This window comes from Loxodonta africana, chromosome 24 (assembly GCF_030014295.1).
Source record: "Loxodonta africana isolate mLoxAfr1 chromosome 24, mLoxAfr1.hap2, whole genome shotgun sequence".
Taxonomy (NCBI): domain Eukaryota; kingdom Metazoa; phylum Chordata; class Mammalia; order Proboscidea; family Elephantidae; genus Loxodonta; species Loxodonta africana.
The window spans coordinates 41,507,585-41,535,312 of NC_087365.1; the positions used below are offsets into that span (position 1 = coordinate 41,507,585).

At 42.6% G+C, this 27,728-nt stretch overlaps 1 protein-coding gene across 1 annotated transcript in view; it reads right to left on the reverse strand.

The window, feature by feature from the left end:
• PTPRT (protein tyrosine phosphatase receptor type T) overlaps positions 1 to 27,728 on the reverse strand; it is a 1,291,533-nt gene that overhangs the window by 174,812 nt on the left and 1,088,993 nt on the right. The window lies entirely within an intron of this gene.

Genomic DNA, 27,728 nt, shown 5'->3' on the forward strand with positions numbered 1-27,728 from the left:
ATTAGGCAGTAAAGGAACCACCCCTATTATTGATAGACAAAGTGTCCTTAGGATATGAAGCATGTATGTGCAGGGGAGGCATACACTACATACTCAAACCCACAGGTTTCCAGTGGCCAAAATGAAGATAAGCCAATGGGAGTGTCATAGGTTGGGTTCCCCAAGAATCAGACCCTGAGACAGAGATTGGCATGCAAGAGATGTATTAGGGGGATTTTCTGGGATCAATACCTATGGAAGGTAATGGAAAAGGAAGACGAGGAGGAAGAGTGAGCAGAAGTTGAGTTGTGATGCAGTCCCAGAATCGACCTCAGCCAACCACGAGGGAAGCTCTGAAGCTGCGATTACTTCTGTACCCCTGCATCAATCAACTATGGGATGTGGGCTGCCTGTGGGGTGGCCCGGACTGCCCTGGGAATGGGAATGACCTTGGGTGAGGCAGCTCTCTGCCACTCAGGGAGTAAGCCATTCATCCCAGGGGTACCTGGGTAGCACATCACAGCATCAGATATTTTCTTTCCAACCACATTTCAGTAGGTCACCCCTCTTTGTCAGCGAAGAATCCCTCACCTTCTGTCTTTTACCATCTTGACAAAGTTCAAATGCGTTTACAGAGTAGAAGCCTTTAGAATCACAGACAAAACTTTCTAAGCCTTAAAGTATCACTAACACCAGGTTGGAGGGATCCTTAAATTTTAAGTATAAACATCTTTCTGCATGTTTGCAGGGGGAACACTCATTTGTATTTTCCCTGATCAAGGTGATGGAGCCTCTGACTTATGGATTTGCTGTTTGGTATTCATGGCTGATGTGTTTAGACTCTGCTTCAATAGAGTAACACAATAAAGCATCCATTTAGTTGCAATCCCTAACCAAATCTACCTGTACACATGATTATCTAGCCCAGTGCATTTTTATCTCACCATGACAGCCATCATTAATTTTATGCATTTATAATTGTAACATGCAAGTATAAACACAACCTCCATAAGCCTAAAACCAATGTGAAACTGTACAAACTAGGTGATCTGAAACCCTTACCATTGCCATATCCCACAAAAATGAAAATGGGTATTAACTAACTTCTAGAGAATGAAATATGGTAATACAACTCAATGAGAGATAAAACAAAATTGAGGGGGAGGTATCAATGAATGAATGGAGGAATGAATGAAAGATGAATGCAAGAACAAAGTTATACCCCGTATTGTGGGCATGGTGTGTGGGAGTTGGGGAGATCCATCTAAGTGGGAGAACAACAATGCTCCCTTTTTCAAGATATTGGGGTTTTCTAGGTACAGAAGGGGGACAGGCATGCCAGGAGGAAGCCACTGCAGGTACCAAGGTGAAAATCTGAGAATGGGACAGTAACATCACGATGATGTGAGGATGTCAGGAGGCGAGTTGTTCTCCAAGCCAGCACGCACAGTGAGAATCTAAGAGCCTTATCAAAAATGCAGATTTCAGGCCACGCATTTAAAAAGACTGGGCAGATCTGGTGATAGGGCCCAGGAATCAGACTTTTCACACAGTTCCTCCCTATGGCTGAAAAGCCAGTTGCCATCGTGTGGACTCTGACTCATGGCAACCTCATGTGTGTGGGAGTAAAACTGTGCTACACAGGGTTTCCAATGGCTGATTTTTTTTGAAAGTAGATTGCCAGGCCTTTCTTCTGAAGCACCTCTAGGTGGACTTGAGTCTCCAGCCCTTTGCTTAGCAGTTGAGCACATTAACTATTCCCACTATCTAGGGATTCCATCTTTGTCTTGCCTTCATGAGAATGCCTTAGATTTTCACCTGTCAACATGTTTGCTGTCAGCTTTTGGTTATCGATATTTATCATCTTAACATGGTTTTCTTCTATTTTTTCTTCATTTTTATTCAAAGTGGCTGATGAATTATATAAAATGGATTTTGAGTACCTCTTGATATAACCATGTGTTTAGTCTTTAAATGTATTAAGACAACAATATCTGACTTGCAATAGCTGACGATGTGCAAAGGTGTGTGCACCTGGAGAAAGGAGACAGTCTTTTACCTTTACTGAGAACCTACTATGTGCTAGGCATTTCACAGACATCATCTCATTGAATCCTTAGAAGCAAGGAGTGCATTTTTATCACCATTTTACAAATCAGGAAACTAAGACTCAGAGAAAGTGTCTTATCTGAGGTCTCATAGATACAAAAAAACAAGAGCAAACGTTTCCTTAAAGCTATAGAAGCAAGGAGGGTATAGGGTCTGGGGTTATCTAAAAATTGATGCTATTTATCTTTGTAAGAGCAGAGTATCTCCCTGTTGACTTTAGCTGTTATATCAGGGCCTTGTAATTTCACCTTGTTTTTTCATTTGTTCCACATACATTTACTAGGGCTCACAGCGTGTTAGGAGCACTGTGGGGAATAACTACAGTGAACAAGAAACATCCTTAAGACACATTGGGTCCTGCTCACAATACAAGCTAATGCAATGGGAGTTCAGAGAAGGGAGCCATCCTTGCAGGTGGAGACAATCAAGGAGGACTTCTCAGAGGAGGCAGCATTTGATCTGCACCTTGAAGAATAATGTAGGATTTGAACATGATGAAACAGGGAAGGATAAAGCAAAAGCCCAGCAATCTTATGGAGTGTCTGTCAAGAGGGACCAGCCCTGGTTGCTGTTTTGCACCTCTGTGACAGCTGCCCAAAGCATTCGCCCAGGTTAAGTAAAGTAGTTAAGTGCTCTCTTCTCGGCCAGAATAGTTGGTAAATGTCTTAGAGCTTTTTCAAGAACAACTATACTAGAACATCTCTGTTCAAAGCAATTACTGTGCCCATCACACACCTTGAGGTAAATTAACCTGTGAACACATGCCAACTCCTAATATCCTTTTAAAAAGCAGACAGTGAAGATGTTGGGTGTTGCTTTACTATAAAAAAAATTAGAAAGGAAAAAAACATTCCAGAGAAGCATTTCGTTCAGCTCAGAGCAAGAGGAATAAGAGCTACTACTTATAGAATGGAAGCCCTGGTGGCGTAGTGGTTAAGTGCTACGGCTGCTAACCAAAAGGTCAGCAGTTCGAATCCACTAGGCGCTCCTTGGAAACGCTATGGGGCAGTTCTACTCTGTCCTATAGGGTCGCTATGTCAGAATCGACTCGACAGCAGTGGGTATTTATAGAACACCTACTGTGTGCTGTTCAGTCTACATACTGTTGTTGTTATTAGATCAGTTTTAACTCACAGCAACCCCATGTGACAGAGTAGAACTGCCCCACAGAGTTTTCTGGTAGTCATCCCTTTGTGGGAGCAGATTGTCAGGTCTTTCTCCCACAGAGCCACTGGGTGGGTTCGAACTGCCAACCCTTCTTGTTAGTAGCCGAGCACTTAGCCGTTGTACCACCATTTTCTCATTACCCCTCATGACAATGCTGAGAAGTGGCTGTTGTTATCACCATTTTGCAGATAAAGAAACTGAGGTTCAGAGTGTTTTCTTGGTTGTTCAAAGTCAGAACAATCTGACAGAAGAATTGTGATCTAGGCCTGACACTAACACCCACATTATTCTCTTTTTTTTTTTTATGTACCAGAGAGAGGATGGAGGGCCTCATCTCCAACTCTTCTGCATCCCTGTATCCCTAGATCCTTCTATCTGTACCTCTACCTTCACTGGGCTGTTCTTTATCCTGGTCATTACCACTCGTCTGGCCAGCCCTTGCTCTGGCCCCTTAGCTACCTCTGACTCACCTCAGCATGTTACCTGTGCACAACACTACCTGTGTGACCAGAAGTGGGCATACCACATGGCCAATCCTCAGAACAGCAAAGACCACATTGCCCCAAGGGGCTCCAGGACAGCTACCATCGCTTGTCGCAAATAAGACACCAATGCCATTACACAGAACTCAAACTCTCCAAGCAGACAGACTGGCATTTGAGTCCTGGCCCTTCCATAGCCTGAATAAGGGCTACCCAAGCACACAGCATAGGCAGCAACCTCTCCATCCTCTGAAGGAAAGGGTTTGATGAGAAGGAAGGGTAGGGCTTGGGGATCAGATGCTCCCGGGTTCAAACCCTAGCCCTCTCTCTCCTGGCTGTGGAAGGTAGACAAGTCCTCAAACATCAGATCCAAACAACTGATTAAGATCAACACAATGACACATATCTGGCTTGTTGTAGCATTAAATGAGATTGGCACATGGTACGTACTACCAGTAGCACTTGCCGGGGAGCTGATTCCAACTCATGGAGACCCTTTGTGTGTCAGAGTAGAACTGTGCTCCGGAGGGTTTTTAATGGCTGGTTTTCAGAAGTGGATTGCCAGGCCTTTCTTCCAAGGTGCTGAGTGGACTTGAACTGCCCAACTTCAACACAGCTGAGCTTTAACAAACTTTAAGGCAGCTGAGTGCATCAACCATGTGCACCACCCAGGGTCTTCACATAGTAGGTACCAAATGGTAATTCCTTTCAACTTCCATCTCCTTGCTGTGGGTGAGCAGGTACAAGGTGTACCTCACTCACCTTTGTTCCCCAACACCAAGCACAGGGCACAGCAGGTAGTAGTTGCTCAATAAAGCAGGTTGAACCTTGAGCCCCATTCTCTCCCAATTTTCAGATATCAAAAGTCTAGAGCAAGGGTAGGCAAACTATGGCCTACGAGACAAACATAGTCTATCACCTGATTTTTTTTAAATAAAGTTTTATTGGAACATAACCACATTCGTGTATGTATTGCCTTTGGCTGCTTCCATGTAAAAGCAGCAGAGCAACAGAGTTGTTGCCTATGGCCTGCGAAGTAAAAAAAATCTTTACTATCTAGCTCTTAACGAGCCCTGATAGCACAGCAGTTAAGCACTTGGCTGCTAACTGAAAGGTCAGAGGTTCGAACCCACAGCCACGCTGCAGTAGAAAGATGTCTGCTTCTATGAAGATTACAGCCTGGGAAACCCTTTGGGGGAGTTCTACTCAGTCCTATAAGGTCACTATGAGTCAGAATCCATTCGATGACAATGGGTTATAGGTTTATCTGGATCTTTACAGATATCCTGGTTTTGTGTATGGGACCTTTCAAGTGGGGATAGTCCATGAGGGCTTCTTTGTTTTGGGGAAAAAAAGGGAACAATTCTTTTGTTCCTCTCACATTGACACCTTATATCTCCTTTTTCTGATTTATTTGTTTTTTTCTCCGTCACTCTTACCACTAGGTAACATACTACTTACTTTTCTTGTAAGTCCTGTTTACTTCCTATCTCCCTAACACAACAGCTCCATGGGGGCAGGGGTTTGTATCTGTTGCACTGACCCTGCTATCCCCAGACCCTTGACCAGTGGTTGGCCTATAGTGGGCCCTCCATAAATATTTGTTAAATGAATAAACAGGGATTTCACTGAAAATATTGTTCAGCCAAAGTGTGTTAGAGTTTTTCTCTTTCATGAAAACTTGGGGGGGCTTTTGGAGGGACCAGGTGGCTCAAGGAGGGTATGATCTTTCTTACGTTATGGATGATGCAACTGAGACTTGGATTGAGTCAGTGTTTCTCAAACTTCAATGTGTGCACAGATCACCTGGGGATCTTGTTAAAATGCAGGTTCTGATTTAGGAGGTCTGGATGGGGTCTGAGATGCTGCCTTTCTTATCCAGATCCCAGGGGAAGCTAATGCTGCTGGTCCATGGACCACACTTTGAGTAGTGAGGGTTTAAGGCACCCACTCAGGGTCTATACCTAGCACGTGGATGAGTGGAGCTTTGAACCTGGAGACCTAGGAGGCAATCATTTCCTTTTTGTTCCTTCCCTTTGTCTCCATGTCCCTCTCTTAATCCTATGGTCTCACAAGGCCTGTCTCTTCTCTTCTCCTAGGCTGCCCCCTGCCCCTAACACTTTGCCTCCGGACCTTCCCATCCATAGTCACCTCCACCTCCAGCTTCTTCAGCATATTCTTTCTCCACAGCCTTGTCCACTTTACCTATCCATGTGCCCAGGACTTCCTTACCCTTCAAGTGGCCATTCTCATGTTTCTCCACTGTTCTAGGGCCAACTGATTAAAAAGGGGTGCTCTTCCTCATGGCCACCATGCAGGCTGGCTTCCTCCCCTCGCCCCTCTGACCTGCACAGGTGACCTCTGATGACTAAATGCCAGGGCCTTGCCCCTACCTTCCACCTCCTTCCCTCTGCAACATCTGCAGCAAAACGATTTCTTCTTCTGCAAAGGCCTCCTCCCCTTGGCTCTTAGAGTTCTCTTCCTCCCTCTCTGTCAGCTTTGCCAGTTCCTCTTCTCCTCTCAGTTCAGAACCATTGTTAGTTTGGGACCTCAGTCCCCAGCCCTCTGTTCTCCTTCTACTCCTTGCTAAGGTCTGATTTCATCCACCCCACACTCTCACCTGCCGTCTCTCCAAGGAGGGCTCCAAACACCCACTCCCTCCCAAGCTCTACCTCTGCATCTCCAAGTTCTCATGGGACACTTTTTCTTGGGAGTGTTGGGCGCTCTCAGCCCAACATAGTCAGCTATTTGCATCTTCTTTGCTCCAAACTATTTCTCCCCCTAGATGTCTCTGTTCCCAAGATAATCCATTTTTCCACACATCCTCTGCTAGGTGGCTTTTCAGAGAATGAATTAGCTTTTCTGAGCTCATTTCCTCCCCATTTAATAGGGATAAGGGTACTGACCAGGCTGTTAAGAGAATTCAGTGAGCGAATATACATACAAAGCACTTGGAATGTGGTGGTAGTCGCCCCTCCTACTTTCCTGCAGAATGATGCCACACATCATATCTTTTCAGTCGCCTTAACTCCAGGAGATGGTTCCTACCCTACCACAGGTGCTTGATGGAGCTTGCAGGCTGTAGGGATGGTGCTCAAGAGAATATCTAACTACCTAAATCTTCTCCATAGAAGACAGACTATCACAGAGAATTATTCTACGATGATATACAAAATATGACACTCCGGGGTAACTTGAGGCTTGGTGAATACAAAATAAGGAACATTATTATGGAATCTCTGTGTCCCATCCAGAAGCTTCTGCAACCCACTGCAGCCATTAGTTTCACTCTCTGGGAGTCTGTGACCTAGAACTCCAAGTTTGCACCAATAGAAAGGCCTTTGTTTACCATGGCACCTTGAACTACAAGTATTTGCATATTCTGTCTCCTACACTCGGCACTGTTCACCCTGGATTTCTCCGGTGCCCAGCACAGTGAATGGTACAAAGTAAGTCTCCAAACACAGTCTTGTGAACACTGGGTAACACATTAGGGGCAGAGGTGCCAGAGGGTACAATGGGTCATTGCACCACACACTTTAGCCCCTTGGGGGTTCCGTTTACTTCATGGTAAGTATCATGATCAGTAATTACCTTATTCACTTGTTCACTTGATTATTACGTAGCTGTACCATTTAAATATAAGCTTCAACAGGGCCCAGGCTATGACGGCTGGGTTTCTGCACTATCTCCAGGGCCTGGCATAATGCTGGGCACAGAGAAGGTATTCAGTTAACATTTGATAAGTGAAAGAATGAAGGCTGTTTAGTCCTGGTTTATGACGTTGGATCAGAATGGTTCTAGAGCTTTGCTGTGACTGCAGCAGCCATGCAAGGATTAGCACCTGTAATCAGGAGGCAGGAATAGGGACTTGAAGTAGCCCACAGAAACGACTGTGCCCTGGGATCATGGCCTCTCCACTTCTGTTTTCCATTCTGTGGTCTCCGGATGCTGCTACAAAGGCTGTCGAGTCTCTAATGCTCCAGGCATCTCCTTTGGGACAAATGTCTTTCCCCATTGTCAAGACTGTTTCATGGTCATTATCGCCTGGGTAAAGTGGGCCCAACAGACACTCTCCCCATTTTACAGGTGAGGAAGCTGACTTTCTGGCAGGTGGCCTTCCCATAAGATTTGTGGGGTGTGGGGAAAGAGTACAATGGATGAGCATGGACTATGACCTGCCTCCTTTCTCTCCCATCCCCAGTTCCATACTCTATAGAGGCCCAGCATACAGGCATAGCACAGCCTGCCCTCCAGCCCAAGCTCTCTCCACACCACACTGCAAACAGCTGACCCTCAGCTGCACCTTGGGCTTGTTACTGTTTGAGCAGGACCTTCCAAGGTCCTGGATACCCAGAACGTGGTCTAGAAGAGAGACCCCCTCCTCTTGGCTCCATAGACTCCTTGTCTTGTGGTGTGGAGTGTGCAGCCAGAGGAGCATCAAAGTGGTGCACTGGTTGCTCAAGGCTAAAAGCGGTGCTCTAGAAGGTTAAATCATTTGCTGAAGGCTGTGTAGTGTGTAGGCAGCAGAGCCAGGACTCTAGCTGAGGTTCCCTTCCTTCAAGGTCTTGTTCCTGCCTGTCTATAACATGCCCACACCCACTGTAGAACAATGATGCCATAAGATTCTCTGGCAGACCAGAGAGCTCCCAGGGGCCACCACTACTGCCCTAACCCCTTATGATTTCTGAAAGGGGAAAGGAAATAAAACTGACATTTCATAAGTGCCAACTTTGTGGCAAACACTTTGCAATCCCTCTTCAAAGTAATTCTAGGAGTTAGGCACTCTTACTCTCTTTCTAGAGTTAAGAGAAATGAAGTTCAAAGAGTTTCGAATATTTGCTCAAGGCTGCATTAAGTGCTATGTGCTAGAGATGGGACTTCAATTTTGGGCTGGATGACCCCTAAAGCTCATTCTCTTTCTGTCATAACAACAACACACCATATTTCTCACATCTCCATGCCTTTGCAGAAGCTGTTCCCTCTGCTCAGATTTCTTATTTCTCTAGTACTTGGTCAAGCCATCTCTAAATACATGGATAACTATCCCCTGCCCCATTAAAATGTTACTCAACTAGATGCTCCGATACTGCATTGTACATAGTTACCTCTCAGCCAATATTTCAATTACTTGATTTTATGCTAGTGTCTCAGATAGGCTTGAGTACCATAAGTGTTGGGCTCAGAGTTCTAATAATCTTTCCATCCACAGTGTCTGGAATATAATGGACATGTTCAATGCATGTTTGTCAAATGAATGAATGAACAAATGAAGCAAGTTCTCTGATATTTCCAGCATTGGTGGTGGGAATCCATAACATAAGGGTGGTGGTACCAGAATCTTCTCTGCTCATTGCTTGGACCTATAGACCTTTGGACCCAAGCACAGAGCAGAGGGGATGGGACACCCTTTTGCTGATTCCATCTTCACCTGTGAAGGCTTCAGAAGATAAGCACTGTCAGGAAGGCCTCTCTTACAAGGCTGGGTTCTCCAAGGGGTGGAGGAGACATGCAGTGGTGGGCACTACACTTTATAGGAACTGGTGTTCTGAGTTTTAATCCTACTCTCGTGCTAACCGGGTATGTGATGAGTTCACTGGATCTTAATTTCCAAACACGAAAAATCTGCATTAGGACTATGGGACTAAAATTCAGTGGCTTTCTTTTTATCACCAAGGTTCTATTTCTATTGAGTTTTTGTACTTTAACCTCATGTTTTGAAAATATCTGGTTTATTTAGTAAGTGAGAAAAATTGATAGGCAATCAGTCATCTGTAATCTCCAACATAATGCACTGATAGCACGAGATAACTAATGTTAAATAACAAACGGAGACAATTCTAGCCCAAAGCAAAGAACTTGGATGTTTCTGTCACCTGTGAAGCTGGTTCTAGATAAAGTCACAATTTTCTGTAGACTTTCTGAAATAGTAAAAACAGCCAATGAATTCCTTTCTAACCTTTGAGCCCCAGGGCTACCAGTTGCCCAAGTAGACACAAATGGACCCAGAAGCTGCTAAGATCTGTGATGTTGTATTATGCAAGTCCTGCAGGAGAATGGGAGTCATGTCTTGCTGGAATTGGGAGATTCTGAACCAGAAGATTACACCACAAAGGTGAAACAGACCAAGATGGCGGGACTACAACAGATAGGAACGATGAAAGTGCATTTTCAAATGAAAAACATCTACACAAAATAAAAACTTTTGGGCTACAGATGACTTAGACAGAAGTGGATATGAGAAACCAACAGACACTTGGTTGGTGCAGGAAATGCATGCTACAGGTTCCCTTACAGGGCACAAAGCAAAGTTAACCCCGGCTCGATACTTACAAGTAATAGGAGTAGGAATAAGCATTTCTTCTATATATTGATGGGCAGTCAGATGAAGGAAATGTCCAAAATGGGGGGGAAAAAGAAAAGACAAACAAACAAGAATTAGATTTATGTGAAATCTTGATTCTTAGAAATGCACATAGTATTTCAGCACCCTTCCTTTGGGGGGTGGAGATGTCCCTGAGTGGCACAAATGGTCAAGCGCTCAACTACTAACAGAAAGATTGGCAGTTCAAACCCACTCAGAGGGGCCTTGGAAGACACATCTGGCAATCTGCTTCCAAAAGGTCACAGCTTTGAAAACCCTATGAAGCAGTTCTACTTTGCACAAATAGGGTTGCTATGAGTCGGAATGGACACAAGGGTAACTGACAACAACAACAAGCTCAAGGAGATATCAGTTTCTCCGCTAATCATCTTCACTGAGAACCAGACATGTTCAGTAATAAAAGAAGTAAGAGAGATGGGGAAACGCACTACTGCACAGAGGTAGCCAAGTCTCATGTTGACTGTTTTGTTTGAAAGCTCTTCCTTATGGTCAACTAAAACTATCTTCCTTGTAATTGCAACTTTTTGGTCATGGATCAGCTTTCTGAGTCCTCCTACAGCTAGTCTATCACTTTTCCACATGACAGTGCTCCTATTATATAAGGAAAATCATAATGACTCTTTGTCTTCTCTATTTCTGGCCAAATCCTATCACTATCTATTTTAGTAAGGTCTTACCAAGAGTAAAGAAATTGTGTAGCCAGCTTCCAAGATGTCCCCTCTCGCTAATGATTCTTCCCTCTCCCAGTATTCATGCCTATGTGTAGTTCCCTCCTCCATCTGGCCCCTGTGTGTCCAATAGGATATAGTAGGAGTTAAGTTCTGGAACTTTCCAGGACAGTTCAAAAAGAACCCTTGCAGTTTGGTCCAGGCCTCCTAGAACTCCCTCTCTTGGAACCCTAAGCCTCCACGTAAGAAGTCCAACTATCCCGAGCCTGCTATGCCGGAGAGGCCACGTGGAGAGGCCCCATGAAGAGGGCCTGAGAAGACATGAAGAAAAAGAGATTCCCAGCCAGCCCCAGCCTCTGAGATATCTCAGCCAAGACTTCTGACATCATGGAACAGAGACAAGTCATTCCTATCAATTCCTGCCCAAAGTGCAGATTTATATAAATAAATAATTGCCATTTTTTCAAACCACTAAATTTTGGGGGAATTTCTTACATAGCTGTAGACCACAAGAACAAAATTTAAATGTCATCGTGAAAGAGCATTGCCCTGAGAGGCAGGAGTACCAAGATGTGGGAGTACCAACCTTCATTTTGAACAAACTTTAACTAGAATAAACTCTCCGTGCCTCTTTTCCTCATCTGTTCCTTTGGTGGGTTGAACTAGATCTGTAGTTTTCAAGCTGTGTTCCCAGGAACCAAAAGATTCTGCAGCACAGCCTCTTTGCAACGGTGGCAGGGAGGTGGGGGAGGCAAGTGGGTAGGGCTGCTGGTCCCCTACTAACTACTATAGCCAGAGTTTCTCCATTTTTATCTATTTTATAAATTGGAGTTTCAATTTAAGATTTCACTTGAAAAAGAGTTCCACAGTCCAAAAGGAAGCTTAAAAAATCACTGCCTTCAATCTCTTCTAATGTCCCTTCTAGCTCTTGGGTTTTGAGCAATAAAAAAAAAAAAAAACTCAAATAAGTCCATGATATTCCGTTTGTTATAACTTCTCTTACTTTGTTGGGATATAAATAAGAATGCTTTTATTTCACATCAGACTGAGCTATAGTGACAATAAATGATACATTTGTGGATTGAGAAAAATTGCTGAATAATTTAGGTTCCCAAATATCCATTTGAATAGGCAAGAATAGTTTCCTTCCCTCTTGAGTTATTTGGTTAATTGCAATCATTATCCAGTTTGCTTGGCACAGGAAGATGCAGTTTTTATACCCACAGAGGTGGAAATATGTCCTCAAAGCCCCATATTTCCCCCTCTTAAGTAGGAAGTGACCAAAACCCCCACCAAAACCAAAACCAAATCCACTGTCGCCGAGTCGATTCCGATTCATAGCGACCCTATAGGACAGAGTAGAACTGCCCCATAGAGTTTCCAAGGAGCACCTGGCAGATTCGAACTGCCGACCTCTTGGTTAGCAGCCTTAGCAGTTAACCACTATGCTACCAGGGTTTCCCCAAAGCCCCCAAGACCGGGACATTTCTAGGACTTTCCTCATTTATTAGTACAGCCCAATCCTAAAGCCTCAGATGGAAAGTGGCTCTGAGAGACAAGAAGCCTTGGAATAAAAGAAGATCCGTGCGTCCTTGGGAAACTGATCTTAGAAAACTGAGACATATTGCAAGAAGTGCTGGCCACCCAGACAACTATTCAATAGCCTGGACTGAATGAACAGTGGTTCTAGATGATGAAAGAGGGCAAGGAACCTGGGACTGGTAGATGGATATTGAAAGAGCCCACAGCAAGTCATCAAAACCCCTTCACCAGCCATATAAGTTGGCACTGAAAGGAGATTGCTCCTCTTCTTCAATGCTGGCCCTGTGGTCCGGTGCTTAGAAATGTGATTCCTCAGGAGCAGAAGGCTCAGGATCCATCTGATAAAGACTTATAGGCACCTATGCTCAGAATATTGTCAAGAATACTGGGCTGAGAATCAAGATACCCCGGTTCTGATCCTAGATCTTCTACTTGCTCACTATGACACTGGGCAAGTTGGTCCATCCCTTTGGACTTGTTTCCTGATCCATGCACCAAGGTGGATGGCATAGATGACTTCCAACTCAGATAGTTTTGAAGAGTGGCAATATGATGAGTCTTAGCATCCCAGCATCACTGCTTACTAACTGCATGTCCTTAGGCAAGTCACTAAACATCTCTGGCTCTCAGTTTCTCCATCTTGAGGTTGGGGACAATAATTGTCTCTTTCCAAGAGTCATTGTGGGCATTAATATTAGATTATATTACTCTAAGTTATGTATAAATTATATATCATTTATAATATGTACATTATTTTATGTAAATTACATTAACCTAATGTAATGTTTTAATCTAAACACTTGGAATATAGTAGGGCTCAGTAAGGAGTGGTTTACATACCTATCTCATCCACAGATATAAGCTTTGCTGCTTCTCACCCTGGGTCACTAGGAACAAAGTGTTCACCTCTTTAGGAATATTAAAAATAGTAAAATAATAATAATAAAATCCTTATGTAGCACTTACTATGTGTCAGCATTGTTCTTAGTTCTTAGCATACTTTAACTCATGTAGTCAACTGCCCAAATAGATACTATCATCATCCCCATTTTACAGGTGAGGAAACTAAAGCCAGGGAGGTTAAGTAGCTTGCATAAGATCACGCAGATACTAACTGGGTTTGAACCTAAGCAGGATGGCTCTAAAGCTCATGTTCTTGACCACTAGCCTGTGCTGCCTTTGAGGAGGGGAGAAAACAGATGTATCTTGAGCAATACAGTGAGTCAGGCACTGATATGCTAGATTCTTTATGTCTTTAATCCTCCCTACAACTCTGTAGAGGAAGTATTATTATTATTCTCATTTTTGGTTGAATAATTTGAGTCTCTAAGAGGTGACTCCTCACCAGGTCAAAGGTTTTGTGTATCTTTGGAACAACTACAATGCCTCCGTCTTGAGCCAGTGGCTTCCTCACCGTCAACAGACACCTCCTCTTGGGCCCCAGGGTGCACTCAACTTTCCAGACTCTCTGACTTTTCTGTTGTTAATATTCAGGATTCATCTCTCCCTGGGCTCCCTCCTCATGACAATACACTTCCTTCTTAATCTTCAAACCAAAGACCTCCTCTTCCACATAGTTTTTCTGACTTAACCTGGATATCACCAAATTCCAGTGCCATCCCTCATCCAGCTTCAAGGCAACTCCAGAAAGATGATAACTGGCAAACTTATGTTAATTGACAATCTTTTCCCAATTAAACTGTAAAATCTTCCAGGTTGAGGATGATAGTTCTTTACTTTGTGGCCAAAATACACAGTATACATGTGTGTTTCCCCTAAGCCTCAAAGAAAATTTACTGAAGGTCTAAATTTACAAGTAACAGATTGCCTGGGATCAAAAATCCTGAGCAGGAAGACAGCTGTGCTTAGAAAAAACAACAACCCCAAACTTAATAAATCACACACTGCAGAAACTTCTTTTCAGCAGGCTGACAAGTTTGACTTCAGGCACAGCTTCTCTTTGTTCCATACCATTTAAACAGAGCTAAGTTGTATATCTAACCATCTATTTGACCATCTACCATCCATGTAGCTCAGCTCATAAACCCACCCACCTGTCTATTCATTCCCTCCAAAATTCATTCCTTCACCCATCTACCCCATAAACTAACTCATCCATTCAACCACTCATCCACCCACTCCCCCACCCACCCACCCTCCCATCCACCCATCCACCCATCCATCCATCCGGTCAATAATCCATCGGTTTATCTAGCCCATAAACCCACCCAACTCATTTATCCACCCATCCACTTATCCACCCATCCACCCAACAATTCGTCCATCACCCATTTATTCATTTTTCCATCATTAATTCAGCAAATGTATCTGGAGAGCCTATATATACCTGCCTCTGCCAAGTACTTGAAATAGAAAGACAAATGAGATCCTTATTTTTCCCACACGTCTGATGTGAGTCAGACAAGAAAATTATAAAATAGATGATAATAATTGCTATCACTTAAATAATGGTAGTTTACTTACATGTCAGACACATTTCAAAAAAGTTATTTTATTTAATCCTTGCAATAACCTTATGAAGTATTATTATCCTTGTTTTATAGATGAGGAAAGTGCGGCTCAGAGAGGTTAAATAATTTGTCCAAGTTCATTTAGTTGCTAAGTGGCATGGCAAGGATTAGATTTTAGTAGTCTGACCTTGGGAGCCTGTGTTAATAATCAGTATGTTATATTGTCTTCTGGAGTGGTAAGTGCTGTGATGGAACAACATGGGGAGCTGTGGGACCATATCTAGGAGTAGGGTTGGAAAGAGGGAACTAGCAATAGTCTCAAATCTATGACGCCAGAAAGATTAGGGGGAACGCTATTTCCAGGCAGACGGAATGGTGTGTTTATGGAGTGACTGAGTGGATCAGGGAGGTGAGGATGTCAAGAAGTTGGAAGGGTCTAGTTCCCAAAGATCTTAAGGAGCTTGGTCTCGGCCCTGAAGATCATGGGGAGAACCTAAGGATACAAGTGGTCAGATGTTAGTTTTAGATTGGCAGAATTGTAAGGGGAAAATGAGAGGGGAGATTAATTGGGGTCACGGAAGCTACTTCAAGGGTCAAGGAAAGAGATGTTGGGGGCATTCCCTGCAATGGCCTTGGGGATAGAGGAGAAGCAGTGAATGTGAAAGGTGATCAATATGTAAAATCAAGAAATGATTAAATGTGAAAGTATTGAAGAAGATTTCCAAGTTTCTCGCTTGAGTGGCTGCTCAAGTGAGGGCACACAGTCAGGGTGTAGGGTAAGGAACAATTTAGAACGAGGTAGACAAAACTAGATCGCACATTTAGTTTGGGCTATTTTCCCATCTCAGTGAACCTCTCAAAATTGTGTCATGTAATTTAGCATCTCTAAGCCTTGTTTTGTATTTCATCCAGGTTGGGTGGTATTTTAGAATGTGGGCTCCATTATTAGATTATCCAAGTCTGAGATTTAGCTCTGCCACTTATTAGCTATGTGATATGGGGAAATTTACTTAAACTTTGTGTGCTTCTGTTTCCTGATCTGTAGCTATAATTTAATAACATACACTTCCTCTTTTGACTCACTCACTAGTCAGTTTTTCTTATGGTCTCACTTAAAAAAAAAAATTTTTTTTGGATAGGCTTTATATTCCTTGAAGGCTGAGACCATGCCACATCTTTCACATACTTCCCTTTAGCCTCACCACCCCAGCCATGGGACTTGGTATACCATTGATGCTCATTGTTGATGCTTGGGTCTGTGTTCTGAGTTAACCTCTCTTGCCCGAAATAGAGCATTGGACCTGGGCCCATTTGCTCTCATTTCACTGGGCTCTTTCATCCATCATGGTTTTAGAGAATTCTCAGTAGCTGCAAGGCATCTAAGGTACAGATGATTCAGAACATCTGATGGTCAAGTGGAGGAGATAGGATGTGAATACAAATGACAAATATATAGGCGGGACATAACATGCATCCGCAGAGAGGGAATCCAGATAGTGAAGAGATTGTGCCTAGATTGGAGTCAGGAAGGGTTTACTGGAGAAGGTGTTTTTTTTAGTTAAACCCTAAAAATCGGTACTATCTAGTCGCATGGAGCTGGGAAACAAGGCATTGAAGGAGGGGGGAACTTCATAAGCAAAGGCATAGAAGTGGAGGTTAATGCCTTAGAAAACCTGCCAGGACCACTGTGAGCATGGGGACAGTGTAACTTGGCAAAGTTCCTTAGTGATTGGGCATGTCCTTCATCCGTCACCCCCATCCCATGAATAATTGTTTAGGAGAAGAGAAGCCATTAAAGGACTTTAGATAGCCGGTTTGGGGGGTCTTAGCCTCATTTTTTTTTTTAATTAACTTTTATTGAGCTTCAAGTGAACGTTTACAAATCAAGTCAGACTGTCACATATAAGTTTATATACACCTTACTCCGTACTCCCACTTGCTCTCCCCCTAATGAGTCAACCCTTCCAGTCTCTCCTTTCGTGACAATTTTGCCAGGTTCCAACTCTCTCTGTCCTCCCATCCCCCCTCCAGACAGGAGATGCCAACACAGTCTCAAGTGACCACTTGATATAATTAGCTCACTCTTCATCAGCATCTCTCACCTACCCACTGTCCAGTCCCTTTCATGTCTGATGAGTTGTCTTTGGGGATGGTTCCTGTCCTGTGCCAACAGAAGGTTTGGGGACCATGACCACCGGGATTCCTCTAGTCTCAGTCAGACCAGTAAGCATGGTCTTTTTATGCGAATTTGGGGTCTGCATCCCACTGATCTGCTCCCTCAGGGGTTCTCTGTTGCGCTCCCTGTCAGGGCAGTCATCGATTGTGGCCGGGCACCAACTAGTTCTTCTGGTCTCAGGATGATGTAGGTCTCTGGTTCATGTGGCCCTTTCTGTCTCTTGGGCTCTTAGTTGTCGTGTGGCCTTGGTGCTCTTCATTCTCCTTTGATGCAGGTGGGTTGAGACCAAGTGATGCATCTTAGATGGCTGCTTGTTAGCATTTAAGACCCCAGACGCCACATTTCAAAGTGGGATGCAGAATGTTTTCATAATAGAATTATTTTGCCAATTGACTTAGAAAAAAAAAAAAAAAAAAACTCCCCTTAAACCATGGTCCCAAAACCCCCGCCCTTGCTCCGCTGACCTTTGAAGCATTCATTTTATCCCAGAAACTTCTTTGCTTTTGGTCCAGTCCAGTTGAGCTGACCTTCCATGTATTGAGTGTTGTCCTTCCCTTCGCCTAAAGCAGTTCTTATCTACTAATTAATCAGTAAAAAACCCTCTCCCACCCTCCCTCCCTCCCCCCCTTCGTAAGCACAGAAGTATGTGTTCTTCTCAGTTTATACTATTTCTCAAGATCTTGTAACAGTGGTCTTATACAATATTTGACCTTTTGCCTCTGAGTAATTTCGCTCAGCATAATGCCTTCCAGGTTCCTCCATGTTATGAAATGTTTCACAGATTCTTTACTGTTCTTTATCGATGCGTAGTATTCCATTGTGTGAATATACCACAATTTATTTAGCCATTCATCCGTTGATGGACACCTTGGTTGCTTCCAGCTTTTTGCTATTGTAAACAGAGCTGCAATAAACATGGGTGCGCATATATCTGTTTGTGTGAAGGCTCTTATTTCTCTAGGGTATATTCCAAGGAGTGGGATTTCTGGGTTGTATGGTAGTTCTATTTCTAACTGTTTAAGATATCGTCAGATAGATTTCCAAAGTGGTTGTACCATTTTACATTCCCACCAGCAGTGTATAAGAGTTCCAATCTCTCCGCAGCCTCTCCAACATTTATTATTTTGTGTTTTTTGGATTAACGCCAGCCTTGTTGGAGTGAGATGGAATCTCATTGTGGTTTTAATTTGCATTTCTCTTATGGCTAATGATCGAGAGCATTTTCTCATGTATCTGTTAGCTGCCTGAATATCTTCTTTAGTGAAGTGTGTGTTCATATCCTTTGCCCACTTCTTGATTGGGTTTTTTGTCTTTTTGTGGTTGAGTTTTGACAGAATCATATAGATTTTAGAGATCAGGCGCTGGTCGGAGATGTCATAGCTGAAAATTCTTTCCCAGTCTGTAGGTGGTCTTTTTACTCTTTTGGTGAAGTCTTTAGATGAGTATAGATGTTTGATTTTTAGGAGCTCCCAGTTATCTGATTTCTCTTCGTCATTTTTGGTAATGTTTTGTATTCTGTTTATGCCTTGTATTAGGGCTCCTAAGGTTGTCCCTATTTTTTCTTCCATGATCTTTATCGTTTTAGTCTTTATGTTTAGGTCTTTGATCCACTTGGAGTTAGTTTTTGTGCATGGTGTGAGGTATGGGTCCTGTTTCATTTTTTTGCAAATGGATATCCAGTTATGCCAGCACCATTTGTTAAAAAGACTATCTTTTCCCCAATCAACTGACTCTGAGCCTTTGTCAAATATCAGCTGCTTGTATGTGGATGGATTTATATCTGGGTTCTCAATTCTGTTCCATTGGTCTATGTGCCTGTTGTTGTACCAATACCAGGCTGTTTTGACTACTGTGGCTGTATAATAGGTTCTGAAATCAGGTAGAGTGAGGCCTCCCACTTTCTTCTTCTTTTTCAGTAATGCTTTGCTTATCCGAGGCTTCTTTCCCTTCCATATGAAGTTGGTGATTTGTTTCTCTATCACCTTAAAAAATGACATTGGAATTTGGATCGGAAGTGCATTGTATATATAGATGGCTTTTGGTAGAATAGACATTTTTACTATGTTAATTCTTCCTATCCATGAGCAAGGTATGTTTTTCCAATTAAGTATGTCCTTTTGAATTTCTTGTAGTAGAGCGTTGTAGTTTTCTTTGTATAGGTCTTTTACATCCTTGGTAAGATTTATTCCTAAGTATTTTATCTTCTTGGGGGTTACTGTGAATGGTATTGATTTGGTTATTTCCTCTTCGATGTTCTTTTTGTTGATGTAGAGGAATCCAAGTGATTTTTGTATGTTTATCTTATAACCTGAGACTCTGCCAAACTCTTCTATTAGTTTCAGTAGTTTTCTGGTGGATTCGTTTGGGTTTTCTGCGTATAAGATCATGTCATCTGCAAATAGAGATAATTTTACTTCCTCTTTGCCAATCCGGATGCCCTTTATTTCTTTGTCTAGCCTAATTGCTCTGGCTAGGACTTCTAGCACAATGTTGAATAAGAGCGGTGATAAAGGGCATCCTTGTCTGGTTCCCGTTCTCAAGGGAAATGCTTTCAGGTTCTCTCCATTTAGAGTGATGTTGGCTGTTGGCTTTGCATAGATGCCCTTTATTATGTTGAGGAATTTTCCTTCAATTCCTATTTTGCTGAGAGTTTTTATCATAAATGGGTGTTGGACTTTGTCAAATGCCTTTTCTGCATCAATTGATAAGATCATGTGGTTTTTGTCTTTTGTTTTATTTATGTGATGGATTACATTCATGGTTTTTCTAATATTCTGCATACCTGGTATAAATCCCACTTGGTCGTGGTGAATTATTTTTTTGATTGTTGTTGAATTTTATTGGCTAGAATTTTGTTGAGGATTTTTGCATCTATGTTCATGAGGGTTATAGGTCTGTAATTTTCTTTTTTTGTAATGTCTTTACCTGGTTTTGGTATCAGGGAGATGGTGGCTTCATAGAATGAGTTGGGTAGTATTCCGTCATTTTCTGTGCTTTGAAATAACTTTAGTAGTAGTGGTGTTAACTCTTCTCTGAAAGTTTGGTAGAACTCTGCAGTATAGCCATCCGGGCCAGGGCTTTTTTTTGTTGGGAGTTTTTTGATTACCGTTTCAATCTCTTTTTTTGTTATGGGTCTACTTAGTTGTTCTACTTCTGAATGTGTTAGTTTAGGTAGGTAGTGTTTTTCCAGGAATTCATCCATTTCTTCTAGGTCTGCAAATTTGTTAGAGTACAATTTTTTGTAATAATCTGATATGATTCTTTTAATTTCAGTTGGGTCTGTTGTGATGTGGCCCATCTCGTTTCTTATTCGGGTTATTTGTTTCCTTTCCTGTATTTCTTTAGTCAGTCTAGCCAATGGTTTATCAATTTTGTTAATTTTTTCAAAGAACCAGCTTTTGCCTTTGTTAATTCTTTCAATTGTTTTTCTGTTCTCTAATTCATTTAGTTCAGCTCTAATTTTTATTATTTGTTTTCTTCTGGTGCCTGATGGATTCTTTTGTTGCTCACTTTGTATTTGTTCAAGTTGTAGGGACAGTTCTCTGATATTGGCTCTTTCTTCTTTTTGTACGTGTGCATTTATTGATATAAATTGGCCTCTGAGCGCTGCTTTTGCTGTGTCCCAGAGGTTTTGATAGGAAGTATTTTCATTCTCGTTGCATTCTATGAATTTCCTTATTTCCTCCTTGATGTCTTCTATAATCCAGTCTTTTTTCAGGAGGGTATTGTTCAGTTTCCAAGTATTTGATTTCTTTTTCCTAGTTTTTCTGTTATTGATTTCTACTTTTATTGCCTTGTGGTCTGAGAAGATGCTTTGTAATATTTCGGTGTTTTGGATTCTGCAAAGGTTTGTTTTATGACCTAATATGTGGTCTATTCTAGAGAATGTTCCATGTGCGCTAGAAAAAAAAAGTATACTTTAAAGCAGTTGGGTGGAGGGTTCTGTATAAGTCAATGAGGTCAAGTTGGTTGATTGTTGTAATTATTTCTTCCGTGTCTCTATTGAGCTTCTTACTGGATGTCCTGTCCTTCTCTGAAAGTGGTGTGTTGAAGTCTCCTAATATAATTGTGGAGGTGTCTATCTCACTTTTCAGTTATGTTAAAGTTTGATTTATGTATCTTGCAGCCCTGTCATTGGGTGCATAAATATTTAATATGGTTATATCTTCCTGATCAATTGTCCCTTTTATCATTGTGTAGTGTCCTTCTTTATCCTTTGTGGTGGATTTAAGTCTAAAGTCTATTTTGTCAGAAATTAATATTGGTACTCCTCTTCTTTTTTGCTTATTGTTTGCTTGATATATTTTTTTCCATCCTTTGAGTTTTAGTTTGTTTGTGTCTCTAAGTCTAAGGTGTGTCTCTTGTAGGCAGCATATAGATGGATCGTGTTTCTTTATCCAGTCTGTGACTCTCTGTCTCTTTATTGGTGCATTTAGTCCATTTACATTCAGCGTAATTATAGATAAATAAGTGTTTAGTGTTGTCATTTTGATGCCTTTTTATGTGTGTTGTTGACAATTTCATTTTTCCACTTACTTTTTTGTGCTGAGACGTTTTTCTTAGTAAATTGTGAGATCCTCATTTTCATAGTGTTTGACTTTATGTTTGTTGAGTCGTTACATTTTTCTTGGCTTTTATCTTGAGTTATGGAGTTGTTATACTAGCCTCATTTTTAAAACATGGAGCATGGTTTGGGGGATGAGGCCAGAGTGAGGTCAGTGGGGAGAGTTCTACAACAGAGCTATATAGGCTGCACCAGGGAAGAGGCAGTGGAGAGAGAGAGGAGGGGATGTGATTAAGAGAATGTAAAGATGAAAGATAAGAAGAATCCAGGGTGATGGGAGCCCATGTTTGTCTCATGGGGTGGCAGGTAGTGACTGTCATTTAGATGGGGACATAGGACTTGGAGGCTGAGGTGATGCGTTTGGCTTTGACATGAGGGATTTTCAAGGGTAAATGTCCAGATGGCATGGGGCTATTTGAGTTATGTCCCCCCCAAAATGTGTGTATCTATTTGGCTGGGCCATGATTTCCAGCATTACGTGGCTATCCTTCATTTTGTGATTGTAATTTTATGTTAAAAGGATTACAGTGGGATTGTAAAACCACCCTTACCCAGGTCACAACCCTGATCCAATGTAAAGGGACTTTCTCTGAGGTGTGGTCTGCACCACTTTTTATCTCTCAAGAGATAAAAAGGAAAGGGAAGTAAGCAGAGAGTTGGGGACCTCATACCTCCAAGAAAGCAGCACCAGGAACTGAGTGCGTCCTCCAGACACAGGGTCCCTGTGCCTGAGAAGCTCCTCGACCAGGGGAAGATTGAGGACTAGGACCTTCTTCCAGAGCTGACAGAGAGAGAAAGCCTTCCCCTGGAGCTGATGCCCTGAATTTGGACTTGTAACCTACTAGACTGTAAGAAAATAAATTTCTCTTTGCTAAAGCCATCCACTTGTGGGATTTCTGTTATAGCTAAGACAGCTATGTACCTGAACTTGGGTGACCTGTTTTTTAGTTCAGAATTTGCTTATTTTCTATCAGTTCCCATGGACCAATAGAGTAGAACTTAGAAGCATGAGCTCTGAAGTCACACAGCCTGGGTTTGCATCTCAACTCTTCCCAAGGCCTTGGGCAAGCAGTTTAAGCTCTTTGAACCTCAATTTCCTCATCTCAGAAACGGGGATGTCAATAGTCTTACCCTACTACGATTGTTATAAAGATTAAAATGAGAATATGGTAGCATTTAAATAGAAATGAACAAATTAGCTGGATCAGTGTGTGAGTATCAATTGTGGCATTGCCTTCAACTCATTAGCAATGGGTTTGGAGCTACCTTGCTTGGTGCAAATTGATAGTCATGTGTGAGATGAATGTCTCTATTGATATTGTGCGTTATAATTCCTTAGGCAGGATCAGGGGAACAAAACCTCTCCCAACCATTAGTTACTTTCACCTTCATTATAGCCCCATGCGCTTGGCTGCATCCCACAGAAGAGAAAAGAAAGGCTGGGATTGGTTAAGTTGCTTCCCCAAGGTTAACAGCAAGTAAATGGGATGATAAAATTTTAGATTTAGTTTTTTTGGTACCCATTCCACAGCTACATGGTATCTGTACCCATTAAACTGGGAACTACTGTAGGGTAGAGCCCATGTCTGGTTTATCTCTGTGTCTCCCGTGCCAGGACAGGGAGAATAAGAGTAAGAAGGAGGCACGAAGGATGCTGAAGCATAGAGCCTGGGGGCCTGGCAGTGGCTGTGGTTTCCTGTAACCCTAGTGGCTAATGTTTCTCACTACTCTGGAGCCCACAGAGCAGTGTCAATAGGAAGCAGATATCCGCCTGTGTTTTCACATCCTAAATAACTTCTCTTGGTCTAACAGAGGTGGGAACATAAACCTCCCAGGATGTGCTTTTAATGATGAGGGTACAAAAGGCCTACTGTAAATCATGGGAATCAAAGTACACCCAAAGATGCACATATATCTTAGACTCCTATATCTCAAACTCAAGCAAGACACTCCAAATACACTCTTGAGAAAGTTACTGTTTGGGCAGGCAAGGCATGGTTGGCAGGAAGTTCAGACTGGGCCAGGAGGGACTGGGCAGGGTGAGAAAGAAGTAGATAAGGGTGGTTGGAACCATGTGTGATGACTAGCTTTGAAAATATCTCCCTCAAGGTTGCTTAGATCTCACTTGAAAAGTAAGAGGGATGGTGAGGCTAATATAGGATACAGACAAGTCTTGGGGGGGGCAGATTCAGTAAAAGATCCTACTTAAGCAGCCTCTGGTGTTTCTTCATGCAAAAGCAGCCAGCTAAACCTTAAATGCTGGGGGAATATGCTCACACTCCAGGGCATGTTTTCAAGGCATAAAATTGGACTATATGAAACTTGTAGACACATGCATGTATGTCCACCCCACCCACAAATATTAAAGTGTAGAACTTCTCATATATGAATAGCTAATAAACACCTCCAACCAACAAGACACACTGGTTAAGGCATCAATTTCAGATATTAAGCCAAGGAACCATAGGGGTAGTCAAGCAACCCTTGACTATTCATTCTTTTGGGGGAGAATGCTCAATAATTTCCACGGGAAAGAGGTAAGGGAAGGAGATGCCCAGGACTGAAGTGCTGAGTCAGTGATGAGAGTCTAAGGACCCAAAGTGGTACTCAAGATAGGAGGTATGTTTTACTATATAATGGCATAGGGGAACCCATTCTAGAATATTCCGAGACCTAGATATAATTGACAGATCCAGGAGAACAAGATGGAGCCGTTATCCAATGGTGGCTTCAGGACAGATATTTTGCAGTGAGCCTGGCTAAAAGCACACTTGTTATTAACTCTATCAGTTAGGAGTTCCAGGTTCACTTCTTATAATTCTCATATAATCCTGTGTGTCTCCATGTGGCTATGATTCTGTATGGTCCCACATTCAAAGAAGCCCAGTCCAAAGAGCCAAGGGTAATATGAAAAGAATTCTAAGCTTTAATTTGCATCTTTTATAAACAATAAGGGAGTCCCATTTGAATCACACCCAACATCTCATATTACTTTTGTAGCCTCTCATTGTTCAAAATCTCCCAATTACAAAACAAACCATGTTACAATAAACAACAACAACAAAATCCCTCAGGCTTTGCTAATTTTTTTTCCCCCTTTCTCTCTTCCTGCCTCTTCTTTTTGCACATTTTCTGGATTTAAATTGATTTAGCTTTGTTAAAAGCCTGTTCCTTTGTCCTCTGTATCTCCGGCGGCCCATTCTCTGCCTGCTTTCTAGTTTTGCATCACAAAGTCTCTGCCTGGTTTCTAGTTTTGCATCACAAAAGGAAAGATCTAACAGGAAGAGAAGGACTTTCTTTGGAGAATGACAAGGAAGTCCAAAGATGGTGCACTCTTCAGAGGGGGAAGCTGGGGACATCTTGTGTGTACCAGGTACATCTTAGGTGTATTGGGAACATTTGGGGCTAGAGCTATAGAGAAGACTTTGAGCCAGTTGAATCTATTAGGGCCAGAGAAAACAGGGAGCCACCACGCCATGCCTATGCAGGGCAAGGAGAAGACCCAGGAAAGCTTAAGCCAGTGGAGGGAAGGTGGCAGGTGTTCAAGTTCTGATGGTTCGTGGATCCATTAACATGATGTAACACAGAAGAGATGTTGACACTAGGACCCTGAGCTGTGATGATTTGCCTAATACTTTGGGGTTTCTTTTCTTTTAATACCTCTTCCTTTTAGGTAGCTATGAACAGAATTCTGGCCAGCAATAAGTTAGTGACAACAGACTCAGCCAACCAATGAAGTGCCCCCCATATTTATATATGAGGTGAGGGTCACAAGAGGAGAAGGAGCTAACCAAGCCCTTTACCATCCTCTGGGGGTATTTCTAGACAGCAGAGGATATTGTAAGTTAACGGGAATAGTACAGGTCTATGTTTAATTCTCTCTTTCTCCCCTTTTTCTCCTCTCCTGTCCTCTCTTCTGCTTTCTTCTCCCCATATCCATCTGTAAATTATTGCCATCAACTAGGTCAGAAAAATGGCTTACTTCCTCCAAAAGATACTGTACATGTAAAATGTAAACACTGATCAATGGCCCTTCCTGCCCCCCATCACTGCCACAAAGTCTGAGTTTTGCTGTTTGGGGAGAAATGGCGATCACAGTAACATGTGTTGTTTGGGTCTGACTGATGGTTTTGATACAGGTGAGAGATGATAAAGATACGGAGAGGAGGTTTAAGCCACACAAAGGATTCACTTTATTCTTGCTCCCACCCTGGAAACAGAAAGCCCTTTCCTCCCGCCCAAAAAGTCACACATTTCAAAAATAGCTGTTGAGAAGGAAGTGTAATTTCTTCACAAGCTCACAGAGAATGGTGACGTGGGTTAAGCCAGGCTTTAGAAAGAGCAAAATTGGAAGAGCATATCTGACTTACAAATCAGTGGCGAAGAATGAGAAAATTTCAGGTCTATCAAAGAGTTATTCAATTTTATTCAATTGGTTACTTTTTCCAGGTAGACAATCCCAAACTCACCTCTGCCTCTGATGCTTCCGTGACTCTAAGAATCATGTCAGTGATCTCATATATGCAATGTGCCCCAGAGAAATCAAAACTCATGTTCCACCTCATATGAAGCAGCTGACCAGTCACTGAGGCATAAAATATGACCATGTCTTACGGATGATGATGCTATAACAATGCAATGGTGTCCTTAGCCCTTTGGGGGCTCTTGACCCCAGTGTTAAAACAGCACCTTCCCCTTCTCCTAGCCTCTCCAACCAGAAAACCAAAAGCTGGATGAGAACCTTAACTCAAGCTATCCTTTTGGGAGCCTAAGGAATGAGTAATCCTATTAGATAAAGGAAATAAAAAAAGAACAGTTTCCGAACAGTAAGATACCCTGGACAGAGGAAGCACTGGCCAATTCAAAGAAGAACCATGAGAGAGATATAGGGACATTTCAATGCCTAAATGGCTAAAAGAAGTCTGACTGCATGTGTACATAGTGGGAACCCTAGTATTTCTGAATCCCTGAGGACTGGAAATGGGGACATTGATTTTTTTCTTTTGTTTAACTTTCTGCATTTCTATTCCTGTGTCTAAGGTAGAAGCTGGATTTTGTCTTTGGTCATTCTTTCCCTTTATTCTGGTGGGAAATCAATTTCAGAAGCACTTTTCCTCTTTGCCCAGAACTCTGTAAGTAGCCAAACTCAGACACTTCAGGATGGGGTGTTAAGTAGTTTGTTTAAAAATATAAAATGCCCTTTTCCGGGGAGGCGGAGCGCATTGCAACACATATTATTATAATGTGGATGAATGTTTTGTTTGCTTTGGCCGACTGGAGAGTGAGGAGATGGAGACCAAGGTTGGGACTGTGGCATTGCAATTAAGAAGACTGAGGAAGTTTATCCTACTCTGGTAGAAGGTGGACAGTAAGCATGGTGACAGTCCAGGGACTAAGGCAAAGTAGTCAGTAAGACTTCCTGTTTAGAGGAATAACCAATGCACCTTTGGGACAGTGGCAGCTGATATTTGTCCTTAGTGTTTCCTTTCCCTCTCTATCATTCCTTTGTGCTCTCCACAAGCTGCATGAACGTCTGCTAAACAGAAACAGCAGTGTAGTGAATCTTGGGGAGAAGGGAGAAATCTGCACCCTTGCTTCCCTGGGCAATGCAGTCTGAAGGAAACACACACAATATGAGAAAACCGTGTTAGTTGGCCAGAGATGCCTACGAGACATCCTGTTGAGAGATGAGGAACATTAACCCATCTGGGAAGGGCATGTGGGACAAGGAGCAGGAAGGAGTTCTTCCTGCGAACTTGCACAGCATCCAGCAGAGGGCAGCTTGGGATTCTGCTGCTATTTGATGACTGAAGGAATGGGAAATCAGGGGTGAATGGAGGTGAAAAGGGTAATGCATTCCTTTCCTTCATCTGTATTCCTGGACCCAGAAGAGCTTCCATCTAGGCAAGGCTGTCTGGATGACATGACCAATCACAACAGAGCAGTGAATTCCAAGAAGCCAAATTTCATGATACGCAGAATCCCATGGCATATCAGGGTGGCACAACCCTAGGTATCACTGGCCCCAGAAGAAGCTGGCCATCACAGGGCCATTCACCAAGCAGGCAGCATACACCCTGCAGCACACACACAATGAGCCACAGTTGGCTGGAGTATTTTAGGACCTCAACAATCATATCAGAAGGTCCCTGCTGGACAGTAATAAACAGGACAATGACCTGGCC